At 40.7% G+C, this 23,355-nt stretch overlaps 1 protein-coding gene and 1 non-coding gene across 3 annotated transcripts in view; one reads left to right on the top strand and one right to left on the bottom strand.

Annotated features, from left to right (window-relative positions):
- foxj3 (forkhead box J3) overlaps positions 1-22,818 on the bottom strand; it is a 109,659-nt gene extending 86,841 nt beyond the window's left edge. For both annotated transcript variants that reach the window (XM_089010450.1, XM_089010452.1), the window contains exon 1: positions 22,538-22,818. The gene's annotated coding sequence lies outside the window, so the exon portion shown is untranslated. The remainder of the gene's footprint in view (positions 1-22,537) is intronic.
- Positions 12,198-12,270, top strand: trnar-ccu (transfer RNA arginine (anticodon CCU)). The gene has a single exon. It is a non-coding gene; the product is annotated as a tRNA-Arg (tRNA).
- Positions 22,819-23,355: the final 537 nt, after the last annotated feature.

Raw genomic sequence — 23,355 nt, 5'->3', positions numbered from 1 at the left:
TTATAAAAAGGCTGTGAACATTATCAACAAGGTAACCATCACCGCGCTTCTATAATACTCGACACCGTCTGTGCTTTTACAAGATGAGAAATTCCTTTGGCGTTCTCATATCTACAAAGATGAAGGAGGGGAAAGTCAGCCATGACCAAATAATGAGCGGCAGACCAGAAATATGTTTTCATTGGGAATAAGCAGGTATTAATGTCTCTATGCCTCTCCCTGTTCTGCTTGCGACGCTCTCTTTCACATCGTTTCAATTAATGTGGTTACCTGGAGACATTGTTGCTATTTACCAGGGTGGGGACAAGAGAAATGGAAGCAGCAACCATTGTTGGTTTAAGATTTGCAGGAAAAATAAAATTGATTTGATTTAGGGTGCCTGTTGCTTTTCAGAAGTCACAATACGTCGTTATCAACCCATGAGGCTTGGGCGGGAAAAAAGGAAATAAGGCCCAAGAACAAATGTCAAGTTATTACGCTGAGGGAAAGGGTGACACCTGGCAATAAAAAGTCACGAATCAGCCACAGTGTGGAGTGTCTTTGATGAATCTCTAAATGCAGTGAATGTGGCAAAAAGGATCATCTCAAAACTTTCATATTAAAAAAAACAGTGCAGCCCAAATGTGAGTGCTGGTCATGATGTGAACAAGACTGGTGAATGGGGATTTTGGGTGCGGATTAGAGCTCCCAACTATAGAAGCAATAATAGAGAAATTGCGCTTTTCTATCGTATTCCTGACATATATTTTCATATCGTCACACGTGGTAGGTTTTTTTTGTGCTCCCAGAAGCATTAAAAGCAATGGGCCATTAATCAATGTAATTACGTTGAAAGGGATGAAGAACCAGTGGTAAACTGTTCTGACCAGCTGAACCGTTTGATCAACCGTAGCCACTGGCAGCTACTAGGAATATACTGTATCTTATAATACAATTCCACTAAGCACACGCCTGACTCAGGTCATACATTTTTCACCTAAACTCATCAATAATCAATATTACCAGTTTTATCAGGGCCTTTGTGATATTTGAGCACACAGGGAAATGTTCTAAAATGAAAGGATAATGAAATGGATATGCGATCCAGAAGGAACAACAGTGATATGGACAAAGCTACAGGACACAATTGGGGGACTGCCACCTAACGATCCCAGAAACACAGGAACTCCCTCTGTTAAAAGAGTGATTCGTCAAGTGGCAAGACGAACAGGAATGCTTGTAAAACTGACTCTGGTGTTTCCTACCGGGAACTCTCTTCTCAAAGATGGGGAAGGTGAAAAGACTTGCGTGGGCATCTGACATTTTCATTTAATTCCAGGGTCAATTCTGCCATGATAGCTCAACAGCAACCTTCAAGGGAGTGAAATCACTTGAGTTGGATCGGTAAAGAAGATGTGCCCACTAGTTACCAGTAGTTGGATGATCTTAAGGTTGAGGTGTGGTATTAGCGGCTATTTCCTCATGCTCAAACCTGAAGTTTGTTTCCCATGATGGAGATGGGCTATGAGAATGAAGGCTGTTTTAACTCCCGATAGACCAGACAGGCTTTGAATGAATATTCCTGGTTTTTTTTTACTTTTTGGCACAAATGTTGTCGATGTTTGTTTAAGATTACAAGGCCAAGACCACAGATGGCTGAAATACCATTTGGATTTCATTCACCGTAGTACGATTCAAAACAACAAATCCTAATCTGGTTTTTGGCTTGCGTTTTCATTGATTAAACATGGGAAAAGCCCTCAAAGCATCACCTGTTAATAGTTGAGAATTTGGAAGCGTGAGCCCTGATCTGGTGCACGTCTCACATCAATTACACTGTCAACTATGCACGTTGCATAACACCACGCCGACATGACAGCGTACAATTTGACCTAAAGCGGGAACACGACATTCCAACAAAGGGATTGTTGACTGATGTCCTCTACAAAGAAAATCTATCGTTTCTCTCCATTATTGTAAAGGTAGTGACAAGATAGCCTACCACCACAACACTCATGTGACCAGTACCAAATCAAATGGGTGCCAAAAATATCAGATACAGATTGCTCTTTTTTGTATAATTTAGGATTTTCTGATTTGACAGAGGAGAGATGGGGTGGAATGTACTGGAATAAACCGCGCTATAACTTCGAAAGAAACATCCTGCTAAGGGATATAATTAAATCGCAATTTTCGCCGCATTCTGAGGTAGATTTTATCAAGAGGCAGAACGACCATGTATGGTATAATTCTCGTCCTAAGGGAAATGACAATTGACCTGCAATCAATCTGTGGTAATCGCCAAAAATCTTCCTACTAATGGGTAATGACGGAGGCCAAAGCGACACATTGAGTCGTTGCTTAATTTTTTCATGGTTAGAACAAAATCCAAACGGGATAGCTATTGAACTTCACAGCGCTGAAGAATGTGATTTACCGCACTCTTTAGGGGCTAAATGGCTGATCGTATGCAAAACATTTTCAAGGAAGACAACCATCTTGGGTGACTAGAATAAATTGCATTCGATTGTATTTCCTTGATTATCAGGTAATTATGACTTGTGAAATATTCTCAGTGGGTTGCAGTCGTTTGACAAATTCTGATGTGGTGGGAAACCACCCATCAGTCAAAATTAGCATGTTGCACCTCATCAAAACACAATGAAAAGGAATACTGAGAATCACAGATGTTTAAGTTTTTATGATAATTGAACCCCCGAGAGGGTCAAAAAAATTTCAGACCAAATGTAGAGCTGGTCATTTAATCAAAACTTGATTTTTACTGTTTGCAAACTTCAAAACTTAATGAAAGAGATAAACGTCACGGCATGTTTGTGTGTTTTCACCTTGTGGATTGTGCAGCAAGTATGTGATGCCTTAAAATGTTTAATGACAACACAGTTGGAGTTCACACTCCTCAGGGGAGTCGCTGGGGTGACGATGGAAGCTGTTTTCAACCAGAAGGCGGGCACACCCTGAACTTGTTTCCAGCATATATCAATGAAAATAATTGTGAGTATTATTCTTTTCTGTCATGGCCTACCCCTTGCTGGGCATGCTTATGTGAACTCCATGAGAGTATTCGGAGGTCAAGACAAGCTTGGTGCTATTTATGGCATGCCAGCTAGGTAGCAAAAAGCTTTGGCTAAGTAGCTGGTGCTGCTAAACATATTGCTAAGTCACTATTGAGTCAGTCATCATCGCTTTCATCGCGGCGAAGATAAACTTCTGAGAAGTATCGTTTTCCTGGACGTTATGAAGCTATACAGAAAACTCATGCTTAACCTAAATCTGCGAAACATTTAGGGGGGGTGCAAATGCCAATAAAATTTGGGAAAATACAATTCTCCTAAAAAAATTGTACTTTCTGTTTTTTCTTCTTTATGGCACATTTTTTGACTGCTTCAACATACTCTGACTGAAAAATGTATAAGTATGCACATCCTTATACATTTTAGCAAAAAATTACCATAAGTGTTAGTCTGGTTAGTGTTTTAAGATTCAAATCCCGACCAAGGCTCCACTGCAATGCATGCTGATTAGCGGGATACGTTGAGTTTCTTATTTTTTCCACACCGTGTCTTGCTGGTGTAAAAGATAAGGCTAATTAACTTGGCACCATTTGCATCTCGAATGAGCGTCAGTATGAGCAGTCATAGCGGGCTAATCAAACGTTAGATTTGACAGGAAAATTCTGCGACTTCTATCACTTTTGCGACTAAGACGGAAAAAAAAATCAAATTCCCGCGGTAACACTGTTAGCGTCTCACCTTTTTCCTACACTTTCCCCTTCTCCACTTTGCATTCCTGAGTTCAAACCCCCTCTCCCGCATTTCCTCCTCCTCTTCTTCCTCTTCCTCCTCCTCCTCGCTCTCCTACTACTGCCACACAGGCTGCGCTCATTACGGCGGATTTGCATGTCTGCTCCAGAGTTGCATGAGAGGAGATGAAACAGAACTCCCAGTGGCTCCCTCTGCACAGCTTCACATATCTGACAGAGAGCGCTCCACGTTTGGGCCCCAGACGCAAGCCGGCAAACACCAAATGCAGACTTCACAGAGATACCGCCCCGCCATGAATTTAAGCCACATACACTGTTGTAGGGCTCTGTGCATTCGTGCGGGAAACTAAATTGGTAAAAAAAAGCTGAGTGATCCAGCAACTCCTTGCACCTTACACAGGTTATCACAACTGTGACTTCTGACTGAATTCTATGTCTTATTTTGAGGATCCCCCAATCACTGTGTTTTTCACCAATAATGATAACCAAGAACCTCCGCATCTTCAAACCCATACCTATTCTGATAACTAGACTTTACAACGATCTGATCGAGTGGATCGAAATTGGTCAATATTTTGCATTTTATCGAAAATTGGTGATTGACTTTGATGTCGCGATCAGTGTGATTCATCAATAATGGATCAGATCCATGAAGAAATAACAGTAAACACAAGCTCCTTCACTCTGTGGTCGTTCTGTGCTGTCATAGTGAATATGTGAGCCTGAAGGCTAACCTATTTTTAGCCTTGTCACATGTCTTGCGAGTGGAAAGCCTTGGCACTGGGAGGCAGAAGTTCCACCTCCGCACGCTTGAGTATCCAATCACAAAATAATAGCAATCATTGTTTTTTTTATTTGTAAAAAGTCATTTATTTAATGTTGACATATGTTGAAATAAAAATTAGCTTTTATGTATTGCCGTAAATGACATGAACTTCCGGAAACGCACATTCAACCAATAAGAGCTACGACCAAGGCTACCGTTTGAACAAAGAGGAAAATAGCTAACCTGATCTCATAAAGTCTACCGATAAGTGATATATTCATATATATCATACTGCAGTTTTAAAAACATCTCAAATTTGCTTCATAATAATGTACCAGGTTTGGAGGATGACATAAAACATTATTTCAATAGTTATCTTCCCAACACTGCATATCAGATAGCTGAGCAATGGACATTCTCTTGAACCTTGTTATTATTATTATAATTCTCATCAGCCAATATATGCATGCACATGACTCTCACTATTTCATTGACAAAAAGTTACATTACCATAAAGATAAGATGATTTTTTTGATTTGTCTTTATGCTGTCCAGAGTACAAAATAGATCAGGGACCTCAGTTCTGTGCTAGAAAAATATCAATTACAGTAAAGTCTCGTTATATCGATATTCAAGGGAGTCCGAAAAAATATCGATATAACCGGGACTATCGATATATCCGACCCTGTTTGCATGTAATTTTCTCCGTGCGTGCATAGAAATAGTATCGATATAACCGGGACTATCGATATATCCGATATTGATATAACGAGACTTTACTGTATATAATAAATTAATTAAAAACTTTGACTTGATTTTCATCACGCCAACTACGAAAAAAAACATTTCTCAGGTCGCTCAACCCCGAATATGTAATTTAAAAAAAGAAAATAAAAACAATAAAAGTGGAAACACAGCGGGCCTCGTCCTTCATGCCCTTCCATTCAGGTTCTTTTCAGCATGACTCACTTGGTGAAAGTGGTGCATCATGTGGCATGCAGCATGAGTCACTGCCAAAGATAAGGACCAAGGCCACTGACAAGGCATACATGCAGCTGATCTGAATCTCTCTGACACTGACCACACTGTAAGGCTTGCATTTATTACATCAATTGTGTCCAGAAAATGTGTGACCACAGTTCTTCATGGCGGCTATGTGAATGTTTTAATTACGTCACTGAGACATGGGAATTCTTATTCATGGGATCATGACTCATAAGAATGGGTGGGCCTACCAAGCCTGCTAACTGAAATAGAGAGATTATCGACATTATTTTTATGCAGAAAACATTCAAATCTCTATTCTCCCAATTATTAGGCTAGATTCTAGCCGTTAGAAGAAGAAATTACATAACAACCTTATTGCAGTGTTATGTTAGAACATGCTACACTTAACATGTTGTTAAATTGCAAACAAAAAAAGGTATATTCTCATATACTGTGCCGTTTACTACTGAGTCAACACGTTAAATGATGGCATGAAATCACACAGAAAAGTAGCTGTGGAAGACCGCTTTATGGGAACAGTGGATGCAAAAAACAAGCAAACTTGACACTTCTTGAATGGCAGGTGAAATAACTGTGAAATCACAAAAAGAAGCCCATCAATGCTTGCCAAAAATGTGTTGAAATCACTTTGCAGAAAAACAAGTAGAGATCAGACCACTGCAAGCTGCCTTGAGTGTCACCTGACTGTTGGTACACATTGAGCCCTTTTAAGTCAAGCCATGACTTCCCTCACTAACCTCCTACACAACCAGTGACCACCCCCAACCCCCCCAGGGAGAAGCCTTTCAGACCAAACATTGCTCTGCCTGCTGCATCTTAATAGAATGTGGCAAACTAGAAGGGAAATAAAGGCTCGGCAGTCTTTAGGAGGAAGCCAAATAAATGAATGAACACGCACCCCAGGGCTGGCATGCCGAGGGCTTTCCAGGAGGTTGGAGCGAGTGCGGCCAATCAAGTCAAGGCAAAGGCGGCAGACACAACCTAGACTGACATATCAAAGCGGCCAAGTCCTGTCGCATGGAGAAGGGCGCCGCCAAGGCGTCGCATTTAATGAATATGTTGCTGCATCCACTGGGGGACAGCACGCCACGCCCACAACCTCCCGCCTTAAAAAAAGCAATTAGAGATTAAAGAATTTGACATTTTAATGGTATCTTCAAAATCAAAGTCAAGCCAATGATTAACAGAAGTAAGGTAATGCAAAGCATATTTGCAGAAGCCATAAGGCATTTCCATGCAAACATATCAGATACAGAAACGGATTCGGTTTAATGTGTGCATGGATAGTGAGGTATTCTGCAATCAGGTAACAAATAATAATAATAATACATTTTATTTCAAGCGCCTACAGTCACAGACAAGCATAGATACAATAATAAATAAAATACAATTATAAATAGAAACAAGATATAGAGTTACACAGAAAACGCAATTTTAAATAGGTAGGTTTTGAGGTGGGATTTGAAGGTGGAAAGAAAATCTATGTTACAAATGTTGGGGGGGGGAAGCGACTTCCAGAGTTTGGGGGCAGAGTAGCTGAAAACTCTGTCCCCCATCGTGCTGAGACAGGCAGGTGGGGGGCACACAGAGGTGGAGGGAGGAAGAGGATCTGAGGGAACAAACATGGTGTTTATAGTTGATTGGATTGGATTTGCCTTGATTAGTCTCACAGTGGAGAAATTTACATTTCACAGCAGTAACGTGATGAAAGGAATGAAGGTAGAAAAACAAAATACATGAGCTGCTGGAAAGGCAGCCACTCTCGCGGCGCCGTCTAGAAGTCAAAAGAACAAAATGTGATAATTGTGTACAATATTTTGTATTTGCATCTCTTGCTCCAAGTCAAACTTCTCCAAGGTAATGAATAAGGAAAAATCCGAACAAGCCCCCACAAAAAAACAGCTCAGATTTGAACCCCAAATTGCTGTTTGTCAGGCAGATGTGCTAACTACAGAGTTCAACAGTGAGTAATGAAAATAATCCGATCAAGAACTTTAACCAAAGTGTCAACTGCATTATATGAGTTCTTCCTTGGCCCCTGAACCATAAATTTCCGTACGATTTCAGAAAAATCATTTAGCCTTTTGCTTGCTTGCTAATGTTAAATTCACATAAAGACATACTTTTTAGATATTCTACAGAATATTTATATGTGTACAAAAAAATAATTTCCTTACCTTTTTAAATACTGCAGTCTGCTTGAAAATCATAATCTTTGCCACAGTTTTCAAAAACCTCAGATTTCAATGCACTAAAATGTTTTGACAAAACACTTAAAAAATAAGTACTATCCCTTCCGCCACTCTTAGTAGAAATGTTTCTTGCTAATCCATCTATTTAAAGCCACCTGTTTGAACTGCTATCATTACTACAACAAAGTAACTACAGCTCCGGGCAACCGAGGCCGGTTCACGTTAAAAGAGGATTTGTCTACAAGGATAACCTGAAAAGGTGGATAGAGAACAAACTGAAAAATGATCACATGGAAATGAATAGTAGGGGATAATGACAGTTCTCAAGTTCTGGCGTGATTAGAGAAGGTTTACCATTATACTAAATGTACTTCTAATTGAGGATCAAAGCTTAACTACTATTATGCGATAGCAAAGGGAATCCTCTGGGTTGGCTGTCATGCTGACATAGACATAAAGCTTCCTAAATCTAAAAATGGGTGCCTTAAGTGAATTTTAAATGACTTATATTTACCCACTACACTGTCTCGCAAACAAAAAGGGAATCTTCTGGCACTCCTAGAAGGCGGAGAAAGTAGGTCACTCAGTCTCCTGTGAGTCATAGGCTTTGGCAGGGGACCAAGAGGAGCAGGTATGAGAGAGAGGGAGAGAGAGACCAGACGAATGGCAGACTGATACACTTTCATCAGCACTTTTAAAAGGTCAGCCCTGGTTTTCTTATGGACATTTACATCCTGCGATATGATGCCATCATGCGCAAACATGGGTGTATAACTTTAGGGGAATATATGAAGGTGCTAGTACTCAATAGCTGACAGGACTGGAGTTAAAACTGAGACAAATTACATTTGTCTGCTCACCATTTGGCACCATATGGATATCAGTTTAGAATAAAAGAAGAATTGGATAACCTCAGATGGAAATTCAAAAAATAAATACCGGATTTTTCAGTGTATAAGGCGCACCGGTGTATAAGGTGCACCGGCGTTTAAGGCGCACCCCCAATGAATGGTGTATTTTCAAACTTTTTTCCATATATAAGATACATGGGAGCTTAAGGCACACCTTCAATGAATGAAAAAAGTTTTCCAAATAGAATATATACATATATAATAGTTTTTCAAATATGAGGCATACCCACATTATAAGGCGCTACAATAAAGGCTACTTCTACAGGGGGAAATGGAGTCTGTGACTGCTCAAAGTAGTTGCGAGACCTGTTGTGGCTCAATATGACTTTACATGTAAGGCGCACTGCACTGGTCATTGGTATAAGACGCAGGTTCATCTTTTGAAGAAAATGAAGGGTTTGGGTGCCCCTCATACACCAGAAAATACAGTAGTAGTGAGCTCATATTAATCAGCTCCATGTATGAAATAGATCTTGACTCTCAGAGTCATATTGAAGAATGAATGTAAGATCAGAATTCAAACTGTATCAATTTCAGATTAAAAATGTAGGCTCAAAGAACCAATTCACAACCAATATTTCATCTTGGAATCTAATGAAAATAAAATTGTACTTACTGGGTATAAATAAAGTTGAATGTGATTTTTCAGTTGAGTTCCCATACAAAAGTGCTAGTTTGTTTTGTTCCATGACATTTAACTGGTTGACTAAAACTGGTCTTTGTTTGTCTGTCAGGATGCTGAAAAAGCTTTGCGTAGATGTGCTGCGTGACCGCCTGGCCCACAATGAAGGGGAATACTCAAAATATTTTAGTTTGAGTTTGAAACACTGTTATGTTCACACCCACAAGCGCTAGTACAATTCTGACACAACTCGTACACTGTGGCAGCCATGGTCATGTGTGGCCTTTCACAAGGGCAAGAAGACCCTAAAAAGAGGTCCCTTGGCGCGTCAAGTGCCAACCTCCCATCAGTATTTAAATACTGCATACGTTCCCAGCAGCAAGGCTATGTGGTTTGTCAGATCACAGGTGCAAGCACACTGCTTTCCAGGGCTGCGGGCTTCCCTCCCAAAGCCGCAGCTTGCTGGCAGAGTGGCTAGCTTTCAGGGTCAGAGACCAAAATTTCCAAACAGTTCCTCTCTTTCTCTCTCCCAGTTTTTTTTCTTGTGAAGGTGACTCAGCCTCGTCAGAACCATCAATCACACACTCACCTCGGGGACGACCCACATTCTGATGCCCGCACGCTTTACAGCCAACGCAAGCTTTAATTATGTCGGGCACAGACCGCGTTGATTGGGCCGCAGTGTGCCCCCCATCCCAAACTCCTCAGCCTGCTCAGTCATCCACTCTGAGGGAGAGACATGCAGGCCAAAGGAAGTATGACTCATCCGCATAACAAGATGCATTCTTTGGAATTCTCTGCAGACGTGTTGTTTGCTAAATGAAGAGCACAGGAGGTGCAGAAAAAGTAGTAGTGGATGCCAAAATGTAAACAACAACAAAATAACATGAAAAATGAAAAGGTAATAAAGTGCCACAATGCCCGATGGCAAGAAAGAAGTGAATGAATTGGGTTAATAGAGAAATTGAGAGACAGAGAAGAGAGAGAGAAAATCCTTGGCATTGATCGGGGGGTTTTCTGAATCACACATGGAGACCACAAACTCAACATCGAAGGCTAATACGTCAAGTTTCACATGAAGCCAGGTTCTGAGAGGTTTTGATAAATGATTCTGCCGAGTGTGCCGAGCCCTCAGAGACAGAGAGGTATGAAAAGAAGTGTTTTAATGATCAGGTCGAACAGATCCTCCGCAGAACCTTCCAGCTGACGCCACATCAGGACTTGGCGCTGGCCCGTGCAGATCACGAGCCTAGCGCCACATTACACACTCTCCAACTTCTGTTCGAAGCCCAGGTCTTGGGACTGACTGAGCACACATTTGCATGCAATTTAAAACGGAATCCTAAATGCCAAAATCCGGTTTAGTGGATCCTACATCACATGCTTTTTTCTCTGGGTAATTGAGAAATGTTCGGATCGGGGAAGCGATTCCTCTGTATGACTGCCCGAACAAATGATTAATCGTAGAACCAACATGACTGATAGAGGCAGTCTAGACAATTCGCTTTTAACATTAGCAATCTATCTTGGGCAAAATTTACATTGCATGTTTCATGTGACAGCTCAGATACATGATATGTCATTTTTGAAAGAATAGCACGCATGGAATCCGAAACGTTCAGATCAAACTAAGGATTTTTAGTTAATACAGTGGGGCCTCGGTTTACGAACGCCTTGCCTTACGAACTTTTCGGTCTACGAACGTTAAATTTATGAAAATTAAAAAGGTTTAAATAAAGGATTAAGCACTACTTTTCGCGATACACACCCCCCACCACGGCTGGCAGAGTAATCTTCCGCGGAAGAACACCAAAGCACATGAGCGTAAAGCGCCCCAGCCGGCTTGCCTTTCCACACCCCCTTTCTCCTGGAAAGCCCTCGGCATGCAATGTGAGAGAGAGAGAGAGAGAGAGAGAGAGAGAGAGAGAGAGAGAGAGAGAGAGAGAGAGAGAGAGAGAGAGAGAGAGAGAGAGAGAGAGAGAGAGAGAGAGAGAGAGAGAGAGAGAGAGATTTGATCTTTTTTTTTTTATTTGTAGTTAAAATACAAATTGACTCAAAGGTTATGGTTGACTGTAAACGTCCCAAAACCCCACATAAAACTGTGATGCAGATAATAGAAAGCTGCTTGTGCCAACAGAAGCTCCACACGTGCATCAATCCCAATTCTCACAACAGCTGCCATGATTTCTCATTAATGTGGCAAAATGTTTGGCGGTATATATGAAACAGTATTTATGGTTTTTGAACAACCCTTAAATTGATTTTTTTTCATTTTATTTTAACTGTTTTTAAAAGTCATCAAACTCAATGTCTTCCTCTCACGGGGGAAGCTGTTGTGTCTGCAGCTACACGCACGCTTCTGCGAATTATAATTCTCACAACGGCGGTCTCGATTTCTGTTCAATTAGTCAAAACATTTCATTCTATGTATGATATGTAGAGTATTCATCGTACAGGATCTTAAATCGAAGAAAAATATGTTGAGGTCTTTCCCCGCGGCAGCGTAATGCTGTGTGTGCAGGCCAAAGTTGTGCCTATATGCTTATTCCAATCACAATTCCAACAATTGCTACCTAAATGTCATTTGAGGATATCTTGTCCTTCTCCCCTCTTTCTCCGGTGTATTATTTTTTCATATTGAAGTCAATTTCCTTTTTTTGTTTTATGTTGTGCTGTGTTTCTAACCACACACCAATTTAAATAAGAAAAAATATATTAATATGTACAGCGGAACATATTAATTGAATTTCCATTCATTTCAATGGGGACATTTGCCTTGTATTAACAACGACTCAATAAATCACATCTGGGCATTAAATTCAGAATAGGACACTTGGATCTGGAATGTAAATCCAGCCACACGGGACTCACTTGACTTTGACCTGAATAACTTGTCTTTCTCATGCAACAAACTCAATCAACACCTTAGTCAATCAATGCCCCAGTGGCCCAATGGATAAGGCACTGGCCTCCTAAGCCAGGGATTGTGGGTTCGAGTCCCATCTGGGGTGGTGTAACCTTTTTCAAACTGACATTCCACCACTTTTCCCAAGCACCATGTTAATCCCTTCTCCCAGTCAAGATCATGATCATTTGCGTTTGGAACCACATTACTGAAAATCAACGTTGGTGGCAGGGGCTAAGATGTTGCAGACTGGAGGGGTTTAATGATTCATATATTGTGAAATCATACTGTATCATCTTGCCATATTGTGAAATCATACTGTATCATCTTGCCTCTCACTTACATTTGTGTAAGGCCTCAGAAGCAGTGAATTGTTCAACATCATCGTTTGTTCTTAAACAACGGATCTCCTTGAATGACTCACACGCTTTGAGAGACTTTTGATCTGACTTGCAGAGGAAGTGCTTGCTGTCATTACAGTGCTTGGCGTGCGGTTTAATCATTACAGAGGCTCCTGTAACAAATGTTTCCTTCACTTTGAGGTAAAGCCTCCCTGACAATAACCCAGATCGGAAACTGGAAACCTTAGCAGTGACGGGAATTATTTTTCAAACGACACAAACTTACTTGAAAGCGAGACCGTTTGTATAGTTTTTTTTTAATCTGGGGTTCATCACGTCACAAATGGCTGTCGTGTTACACAATGACGACTTATGTGTTTGTGAATGAGGTTAACGATGCTGAAGAAAAATCCTAATGGAAGAGAGCAGCAAGGGCCAACAATGACATTGAGCAAGTGAAAGCGGTAAATATTAGAATCCTAATTGTTAAGAAACGCAGCACCAACACACACACATACAATGTAATGACAGTATTTTATGCCCTAAGGTTCAAAGTAAGCACATTATCACCACAGTTTGGGACACAAAAGTTGGATTGCTAAAATGATTACAAAATGTTGATTTTTTTTTTCAGAACTGCGGAGACTGTCCCAAAATGCTGGGCTGAATACAAACACATTAGCTTTGCCGCAATGAGCTTACCTTACCTACGCGTCGGCTAGCATTGATAAACAGGTTGCGGACAAAGTCATGAGTTGGCAATCATATCCTCCATGGAAGGAAAAATAAAAGCTGACAGGTATCGTTCTTACGCAGGGATGACAAGGAGTAATTAAGAGAACCTGAAGAAACAATGTCAATTATTCATCTAACCAAAGATTAACATGTAATCAGGAAAGACCGGAATTGATGTAGTGATCGAGTATATTTTTCACAGAAGTCTGGCTGCAACCACATTGAAGCCTCCTTCAAGTACCAAAAATATCTGGCAATTTAATGAGCGTGGAGACAAAATTACCCAAAGTAATACCACGCAAGGAACTAAACAGAAGGGGATATTAATTGTTACATTACGTACCACGTCACCCAGGAAGAATGGTCTGTAATAAAAATATTTGTATATAGCCTATTAAGTATTTATAATATTGTATCACTGTTATGTTCGTTGTCACAACACAGTCCTGAATTTTGACTGCACAATCAAAGTCAAAGTCAGCTTTATTGTCAAATATGCTAATATGCATGACATACAGCACAGATGAAATTAATATCCTCTCGGACCCAGCGTGCAAGGTCCTTATAACGTGGCTAAAAAAGATATACAATTGACAACAGACAATACATGGAATCTCTGAATGTAAAGTGAGGTAGTGTTGTATGTAAAGTGAGGTAGTGACGTATGTAAAGTGAGGGAGTGTCGTATATAAAGTGACGTAATGTAGTAATGCTAAAACAAACAACAAAAAAGGGTTGAAGTGAGGTCTTGCAGAGAAAAATGAGAAAGAACAAAAAATAGCGTTCAGGAGATAGTACAGCGTGTAGCGTGTACTAAGAGTTTGGTGAGTGTGTCAGTGGGAAGGGGCAGGGTGGGCAAGGCTGGGAGGGAGTTGAGTCTCCGGACTGCCTGGTGGCAGAAACTGTTTTTGAGCCTGCTGGTCTTGGTTCGGAGACTCCGCAGTCTCCTACCCGATAGGTGTTTCCAAAATCACATTCCATGAGATATCTTTTCCTGATTATGTCACTTTTACTTAAGTAAAACACAACACTTTCAGGAATAATAAGATCGTATTAAAGTTTGTAGTTTTTTGTAGTTTGTAGGACCACAAAGATTTTTTGAAGACAACCCACTGCTTCAGATTCCTGCTTGTCAAAATTGGGAGCATTATGCCTCATTGATTGGAAAAACTGCTTCTGAATGTAAACTTATTTCAAGCCTAAAATATGTTATAACGGCCAATAGAAACTCGTCTTTGGGGATGGATTTTCGGTTTTGAAAGAAAACAAGACAATGGTATATCCATATTGGCTAAAACTCTCTCTAAATTCCACAAAACCCATGAGGCAAAAGTTCGGGATGCAGCTCACATGGTGGCTAAAAATAAGACCACCACTAAAGAAAATCGAAGAGTGTAACCTTGCTTATTCCTTTGTTTTAACAGAAGATGAAGATTAAAAAAAAATATGTCTTGCAATATTATGGTTCAATGACAGCGTCAAATGATTGCCAGTAGTCAAAAGCATAACCAGGCATACATTCTTGGCGCTGTTAACTACTTGTATTTTGTTTTATAAGTTTCTACTTCCCTTTGGCTTCTGTTTGATTTTCAGCTCAGATGGACACTTAAAATACAGCAGATGCAGTGCTGCCTGCCGTCCACACATGAGGTTGCTTTCAAACATAGGACGAGGCGACTGATTGCATATTAAGCATGCAAGTGAGATCATAAGTGGTGATTTTAAATGTGGAGAATTATTCATTATGAATCGATGAGCTGTCCACTTGTGACTGGTTGCATTTACTCATTCATTTAGGGAGTTGCTAATCACTTCAGTCCTAATGTGAGACTTGTTTCTCAGCCAGTCCATTTTTTGTACTGTATGTATATAGCAATCTTAATCATTGTGGCTTAAAGGACAACCGACGTCTCCAGACAAGTTGTGTCCATAATTTTTAAAATGGCTTCAAATGACTTCTACTGAGCGTATTTTACAAAGATTCCACCGCATATAGCTATATTTTACGTTTTAAGACTCGCGCTGAATATTCCGGAAGTCTTGTTTTTGAGTTGGTGACGAGTCCTCACCCTACGTAACTGAAGGAACGCCCCTCAGCGAGTAAGGACATAACTTGCATCACCTCAATGCATTTTGCAATACTTTGTTTGGTCTGAAAACTTCGTGTTGATCCGTGTTGATGGCGAAATTAGAATCAGAGTCATTTGAAGCAATTTTACAAATTATGGACACAACTTGTCCGGAGACGTCGGTTGTCCTTTAAGTGCACAGTTTTGAAAATGGAATGTTGTTTTTCTACACAAATGTTTATGATAATTTAGCCCAGTCATTTCTGAGAATCAATTTCAAAGGTAGAGCTAACAGAACATTTGATTCATTTTGAAAGCACTAGAATGGAATGTGTCACAATAAGATAACATGTACTACAGGAATTGCCACCCGCTTACCCCTTTGTGGTTATATATACAGTAAAGTCTCGTTATATCGATATTCTCGGGAGTCGGAAAAAATATCGATATAACCGGACTATCGATATATCCGATCCTGCGGCATGTACATTTTCTCCTTGCGTTCATAGAAATAGTATCGTAATAAGCGGTACTATCGCTATAACCGATATCGATATAATGAGACTTTACTGTATATATATACTTTACTGTATATATATATATATATATATATATATATATATATATATATATATATATATATATATATATATATATATATATATATAGAGAGAGAGAGAGAGAGAGAGAGTAAAGTCTCGTTATATCGATATCGATAGTACCGCTTATTACGATACTATTTCTATGAACGCGAGGAGAAAATTTACATGCGCGCAGGATCGGTTATATCGATAGTCCGGTTATATCGATATTTTTTCGGACTCCCGAGAATATCGATATAACGAGACTTTACTGTATATATATATTCCCTATATATAAATATACATACACACACACACACACACACACACGAGTGAATGTGCGTTGCATGCGTCCACTCAGCAAGCTTTCAAGTGTCCTAATGCAGTCGCTCAAATGCTCCTGATTATGTATGTCATCAGTACAGTAAACAAAAAGAGTTTACGATTTATTACTGTGTACGTATATTTTGCTTAAACAATACAAGAAGATTCCGCAAAACTACGTCTTGTGGGGCGTGGCAAGATCCAACATGTGTTTATTTTTTTTCAACCAAGCGACAACGATTATGCCGCAACTATGTTCTTTTCTGTAATCTGATAGTTATCTGCATGAAAATGCCAGTGTCAGGTGTGACATACGTATAAAACAATTATCAGACAGTGATGTTTGCTTTCTGCACGACAGGACTCGGAAAGGTGTCAAGTGTGTAATTCTTTTTTAACAGCCCGTCACGTAAATGTAACCACTTTCTTCGAGTTAATAGTGGTGATTTTTTTTCTAAAAAAGGTGAAAAATGCGCATGTTGTGACAGTCCAGTATTTTACAAAAGTACCGTGATATCAAACAATGCAATACCACATCCTGTGAGCAGTTTGACATACAGCAAACAAAGTTTCTCAAAAAGAATTGTTTATTTTGGGCTGTTTAGTTGTCACTTCTAGTTGAGGTTTTTTTTAGTAAAACTGAAGAACAAAACAAAGACAATCAAACAACCAACGTTCAATAGCGTAATGCTGACAAACAGTTATCAGGTCTATTAACCAGCTCACAAGTACAGTACAGTAAATGGGGGTTGGGACCGATTCAACTCACAAATGGCGATAACCCATCTGGGATAGGCTCCAGTACACCTATGAAACGATCATGAGGGTAAGCAGGTCAGCAAATGAATTAATTGATGAATACAATCAAACTGATACCTGTGTATGATGAATGAACTGCAAGCAGCTCTGTGCTTTACAGTTTCTTTTCTACTGAAGTGAAACAAGACCGTTTCAGTGTCTATATCAGCATACAGGTATACTATCAGAATCTGAATTTTGCATTCTTAGTTTTGCTTCTGCTTGATCGACTTAGATCAATACAATTCATTTAATCAGATGCCTTCCGGAGTTCTATCTGGAAAAAAACTGATGGTTTCTCTAGGTGGATATATTAACCTTTTTCAATAGCATGTCTGTCAGCAGACGTCATTACCACATCTGAAAACCTGGAGTTGATTTGAAAAAGTAAGTACAGAGCATTTCAGGATTAAAAATGTATTAACTTTGAGCTGAAAATAATTAAGAACCACTCGGCAGTTGATTAAAGCCCCCTGGCAACTATCTGAGGAATTACTTTAAGATGAGGCAACATGGGGTTTTCATTCAGAGATTCATGTAAATCCAACTAGCAACCGGAACAGGAATCCTTGCTTAGAGTTTACGGAGTGATTCGACTCAGTCGAGGAGGAGAATGTACAATGAGGGAAACCGAGGCGGTGAGTTTTGGAGAAAATGTAAGTGCAGCCACTTCACTAAATTCACGCTCCCCGTCATGGATGAAAGATACTGGACAGGTTATGATGGAAATGTTCATTTGAAGACTGAACTGCATTCCCACATTCACCTTCTCCCAAACTGCCCATCCACGGCTTCTTTAAAAATAAAATTTTACAGGACAAAAAAAATAAATAAAAATACAGACGCAACTGGCTGAACAAAACTTGGCTCCTGAATCACATTAATGGCGAAGCATCTCCTGCAAACAAAGAGCTGTTGCCTGAAGACTAAACACCTTGAAAATAATTTATTTTCAATGATTACTAAAAGAATGCATGTCTAATTGTCACATTTAATCAAGTCAATCTGTGGAGGATAAAATTGAGGGATAGGAGCAAAAAACTTGCAAAAACTAGTTAAAATCTATTGAACAATCAGTCATTCCCACGATGCCATGCCAATGTCGTTCTTGTCACCATTTGATATGTCGGCTTTAGCGACTCAATGACAGCTGCTTGGGCTCCCCTCATCGCCCAAAAAAATGTAGAGAACTGCAGTTACTGTAATTGCTCTGGCCAGCATCTAAATGAGGTTCACTTAAGTGCAATTATCCCCCTCTGATCCCCCCCTGTAAAGAGACTTCTCGAACACCGAGAAGTGGGCTCACACAATGTGACTGCAAAAAAGATTGAAATTGGAATCGGGGAGGCGCTTCCGAACGGATGAATGGCTTCACGCCTCATCTGCATTCTAGTGAGGAGGCACAGCGGCTCTAATGAAGACTGAAACACTTCCTCCTCCTCACAGTTAGGCCTCCAACTTAAAGTGTGAGGAGAGATTTTGTTAAAATAAAAAGTGTTCACTGATTGGCATGGAGAAGCATTTGTATTGATGGAGAAGGAAGTGAAAGATTTTTATCTGCATTTGCTGACCGGAAGACAAAATGCCAAAACCACAAGATACGCACTTAGTGAACATTAAGCGTTAACCATTAACGTGGAGTTGCAGAGCTGACGAGTCCGCTAATCGGTTCAAATCCGGACCCTCTGGCCATGTGTATTTATACACTTGTATGACTTTGGTTTTGACGGTCTTTGGGGGGTTTTGATATTCAATTTCCACACCACCGAATACGCCCATCTGTGCATCGTTTCATAGATTACTCATGATGCGACACGCGACAATTTTGGATGGATTTCAATGCCGAGGCTTGTGATTGTGAGTAGGAAGTGGTGGTGGTGGTGGGAGGCGGGTGTACTTTCGCTGCCTCATTTGGAATGCGGCGAGTGGCCCTGTGCCTCGCCGCCCCCCTTCACACTGAGAGCCTTTTTAATTTCTCCCCTTGTTGAAGTGATTATTCAAATGGCCATCCGTGAGGTGCAGTTATCAGACTCTTGGTGGTAGTTGAGCCTGTGGCTACATGCATACTCATCTCACACGCGCACACAAACACACACAGACACCTGCACCTAACAACAGGTACCCTCTTTTGCAAAACCCGATTAGACCACTACCTTCAGGTGAAAAATCTATTGTGCTATATGATCGGCATAAGGCAATTTATTCATGAGGTTGCCAATATATTTTTATATAGGGTAACTTTTTGGGGTGGTGGGGGTTAGTATTATTTAGTACAAATCTAGAACAATGGGAGCTGGAACAATGTCGTTGAAAATTGTTGAGAAAGAGATCAATCCATTTATATGTTAGTGCTCACTTCTAGGTGGATTGTGGGTGAACTGGAGCATCAACTCGCAATGGCAATCCTGGACTGGGCGAGAAATATGTTGGCACAATGGTAGTGTGTGGGGAAGATGGCGCACATTAAAGAGAGAATGTCCAACATTTGGGATCATTTTCACACTTGAAACAAACACAAATTGCAACATATCTTTGCAAAGCCAAACTAACTCAGAATAATAATCAGAAAACCTTTAATAGTACCACAATGGGAAATGGGCAGTCCACAGCAGCAATTTTAAAGGGGGTGGGGTGCGGGGGTGAATGGATAAAAAAACCAAGATATTCTAAGCATAGTAAAAATGTCAGAAGACTGAGATGTATACTGTAAATGTGCAAAAATGTTTCATAAAAAATTGTACATAGTACAAGTATCAAAGAAAAGATATATTGATATATGTAGCTGTATTGCATCAACTCATGATCCACAACACACACACAAAATTGATGTTAGCTTATTTGTTAAAGCCTACCACTGCTCGTTAGAGCGTATTGTCGTGTCTACTCAAGTAGTCTAGGATAGACACAGCGGCCGGTGGAGAAATGCATTTTAGAACCAACTAACGAAATTACACGAACTGCTGCGGCCACAACTGACTCTGAGGTATTGAACCGCTTGCAGGCTGCTTAACGGTTCCTGAATTAACACCCAAATGCTAACCTATACTCACAGCTGCCAATAGCACTCTTACTCTGATTCGCTGTCTTTCTGTCACACGTTTCCAATGATTTGACAAAACAATGGAATACTACGCTAAAGTGACCTTGAGAGTTTTGAAAGGCGCTTATAAATGAAATGTACATATTATTATTATTATTATTAATAATCAAGTCTGAAGTCATTGTGTAGTCTTAGTCATGAACTTAATCACTGCCATTCCCGAATTTATTCAGGAATTAAAAATATGATGTGGAACACCATTCCCGAATTTATTCGGGTTTTGTTTTTTTCTTGCAGCACGACGCCAATAAAGCGCTGGTCAGACCTCTGGCAAAGTTTTTTCCCTTCCAGTGGGAGTGAATGAGTTCACTTTCATTATCTTTGCTGTACACATACTGGACATATATTATTGCATCTCAAGGCACCACTCACTGTCTTATCATTTGTGAAGTTCACTTTTTTCCAGAAAATTATATGACTTTAAATGTTTAGTGTAGACTGTGAATTAAAACCTTGTGGTTAACGGTGTGTGTATGTATGTATGTATGTGTGTGTGTGTGTGTGTGAGCGCGTGCAAACATGTTGAACTGAATGCACAAATACTCACAATCACATTTTAAGGAAAGGTGATTAATATGCAAAACCAAGTGTGACCTTTCATTGTGGATGCTGACTAATATTACCGCAATTTTTTTCAGTCTGACGTTAGTTGGGACAGTCGGAGGATGGAGGGATGCACAACCTATCCAACTGTTTTCTAAACAGTTTGTCATCTGAGTCACAAGTGAGCTGGAACCGATGCCACCTGACCTGCACACTGGACACTGAAGGTTTTTTACGCAATATTGAATGTTTATGTAGTCCTAAAACTCAATATCCTGTGGAAGCTGGAATTTGAGTGACATTGACAAATACCTTGGCAATTGCGTGGACACATGCTTGCACATGTCTGGCAGTGAATGAGTTAAATGAAATTATGATGCAACTACTGTGTCCAATAACTAGTGATTCTCAATGAAAATAATCACAAAAAGTGCACCCAGGGAAGTAAAGTACAAAGAGCATTGGCCTAAATATCTCAAAATAGGAAAAGGGGAGTAAAACAATGTCAAACTCATTTTATAGTATTACTCTTAAAAACAGCTTAAATGTTCATTGCAGGTGGCAAAGACTCAACACCAACAACCCTGACTAAACTTAGCTCCTCCCCATTATGCAAAGCTTTCCCCAGTCAAGATGTGGCACTTCTCATATTTCCTTCACAGCAAATACTGTACTACTTTTTCTTTACATGGGAAATTGGTGACATCTTGAGGGATTTCAGAAAGCACGCGCAGACAAAAAATGCTACATGGGAGGTTTGTGATAAAATAGCTGCTGATCACTTCTACAGAAATAAGTCAGTTTGTGAATAGTACACCAAGAATATGCAGGGGGTTCAATAGAAATGCTGATGTGTCGTGGTTAAAGCGCATTTTAAGATTTTAGCCTATCACTGTCCTTGAAATAGAGAAACAACCAAATAGGATACGTTTAGTAAATAAATACTTTTTAGATCAGGTGAATTAAACTGGTGAAAGCCCCAAATATTGGTTGGGTGGCAGGCACTAGGACCAGGCATCTCACCCAGCAGGTGTACAAGAGGGGGGGGTGGGTTATGTGACATATATGTCACAGCTTTTCCCGTTTGAGAGATCCACTTGTTAGCCGTTGGAATAAACACAGGTCTTCGTCCAATCTTGTGTGGTTCTTCTTCAACGGCTACAGTAACAATATAATGTTCCGATTTACGGACATAATCTATCGCCATAGAACTAGGATAACTTCAATCGAGGGCCACTCGACATGAACATGCACGTGGGGTGTGACACGCCCCTCGTGGAAAATCTAACACCGCATTGTCATCCGATTTGGATGTGGTGCAAGGTTTGGGGTTTTGTGAGTGTATTTCATGTAGTGGCTGGGCGCCGGGTTTGATATGCTGCACTTGTTGAGCCTCGAAGCACAAGTATGAATATATTTATGTTAGAGGGAATTCAATGGCGGTGTGCGAGGAGGACACGATTGACAGTGAGGGAGGGGGGACACACAGCAACAGCTGTGAGTCAAATGCCACCAGGAAAGCCAAATGAGACAACGACACACACATAGAGAAACACACACACAAAAACATACGCGCGCACATACTTCCTACTGCACACGCATACCAAACAGCTAGCCTAGCTGTGGAAGAGAGCTGGGGTACGACACAACATTACACCCAGAAAAGAGGGTGTCTTCCCCCCGCCTAGCCACCCTAAACGCGCCCCCCTGCCACGGAAAGCGGAAAGCTGTCAACCGGGGCCTGCGCGCCGGGTTCGACCCCCCTTGCGCGCCCCTCCTCCCTACTCGATGTGCAAACTTGAACGCACAACACTTTGTGCGACAAAAAGTCGTCAATTTATCGGGCTCTGGTTCAATTTGCATGCCCGAGTCGCTCACTTACTCTGTGGGGAGAGAGCCCTGATGTTGACGGTGGTCTGCGTAATCCTCACGGTAGTTTCGCACTTAACTGCTCCCGCCTTCTGACGCCGTCCGCGTCCTGTGGCCCGGCGGATTCCCCCGAGAGTGTCCCCCGAGCGCTCGAAAGCTTGTCGTTCTGGGCAAAGAGCTGACGAAGGTTCGCCGGTGTGCCCACGGTGCCGTGGCGTCCCTTCTCTGCTTTTCTGCTTCTCTGCTTCTGCTTGCCTTCTCCCCACTTCGCCAGTCGTTCCGCGGCCGAGCCAACATCCGGGACTCTCAGCGATTTGGCCGGATCTACTTTTTTGGAGAACCTCGACATGCACGCAGGGTTATTGTCTCCCCCACACCACCTCACCCAAAACTCGGTCGCCGCTGCTGCCGCCTTAGAAATTAGTCCGAAGTAAAGAACGCCTCCGTTGGCCTTGCAAAATGGGGAAATGACATTTTTGATGAATTAAATGTTTTGTAATATGCTATTACTAATTATACAAACGGTTGTTATATTCTAATGTGCGTATATTATAGTACACATTTTAAAAACCGTATTATATGTTATTTTTAGAGTAAATATATATGTATACAGTATATACATGTATATGAGTTGGTAGTCAGAGAAATAAAGAGCGAAATTGGGGGATAGACCGACAGACGGACACGCAGACAAATAAATATCACTCTTGCTGATGGCTCCATCCATCCATCTATCCATCATCCATTCTCTGAACTAACTGCTTTATCGACACGAGGGTCGCTTGCCACGTTGTTCCCCTATAGTGTTAACGAATGTCAATCATTTTCTTA

This window comes from Hippocampus bargibanti, linkage group LG12, assembly GCF_051943395.1.
Source record: "Hippocampus bargibanti isolate YZ-2025 linkage group LG12, ASM5194339v1, whole genome shotgun sequence".
NCBI lineage: Eukaryota > Metazoa > Chordata > Actinopteri > Syngnathiformes > Syngnathidae > Hippocampus > Hippocampus bargibanti.
The sequence above is the reverse complement of the archived record's forward strand: the minus strand, read 5'-3'. Positions and strand labels throughout refer to the sequence as shown.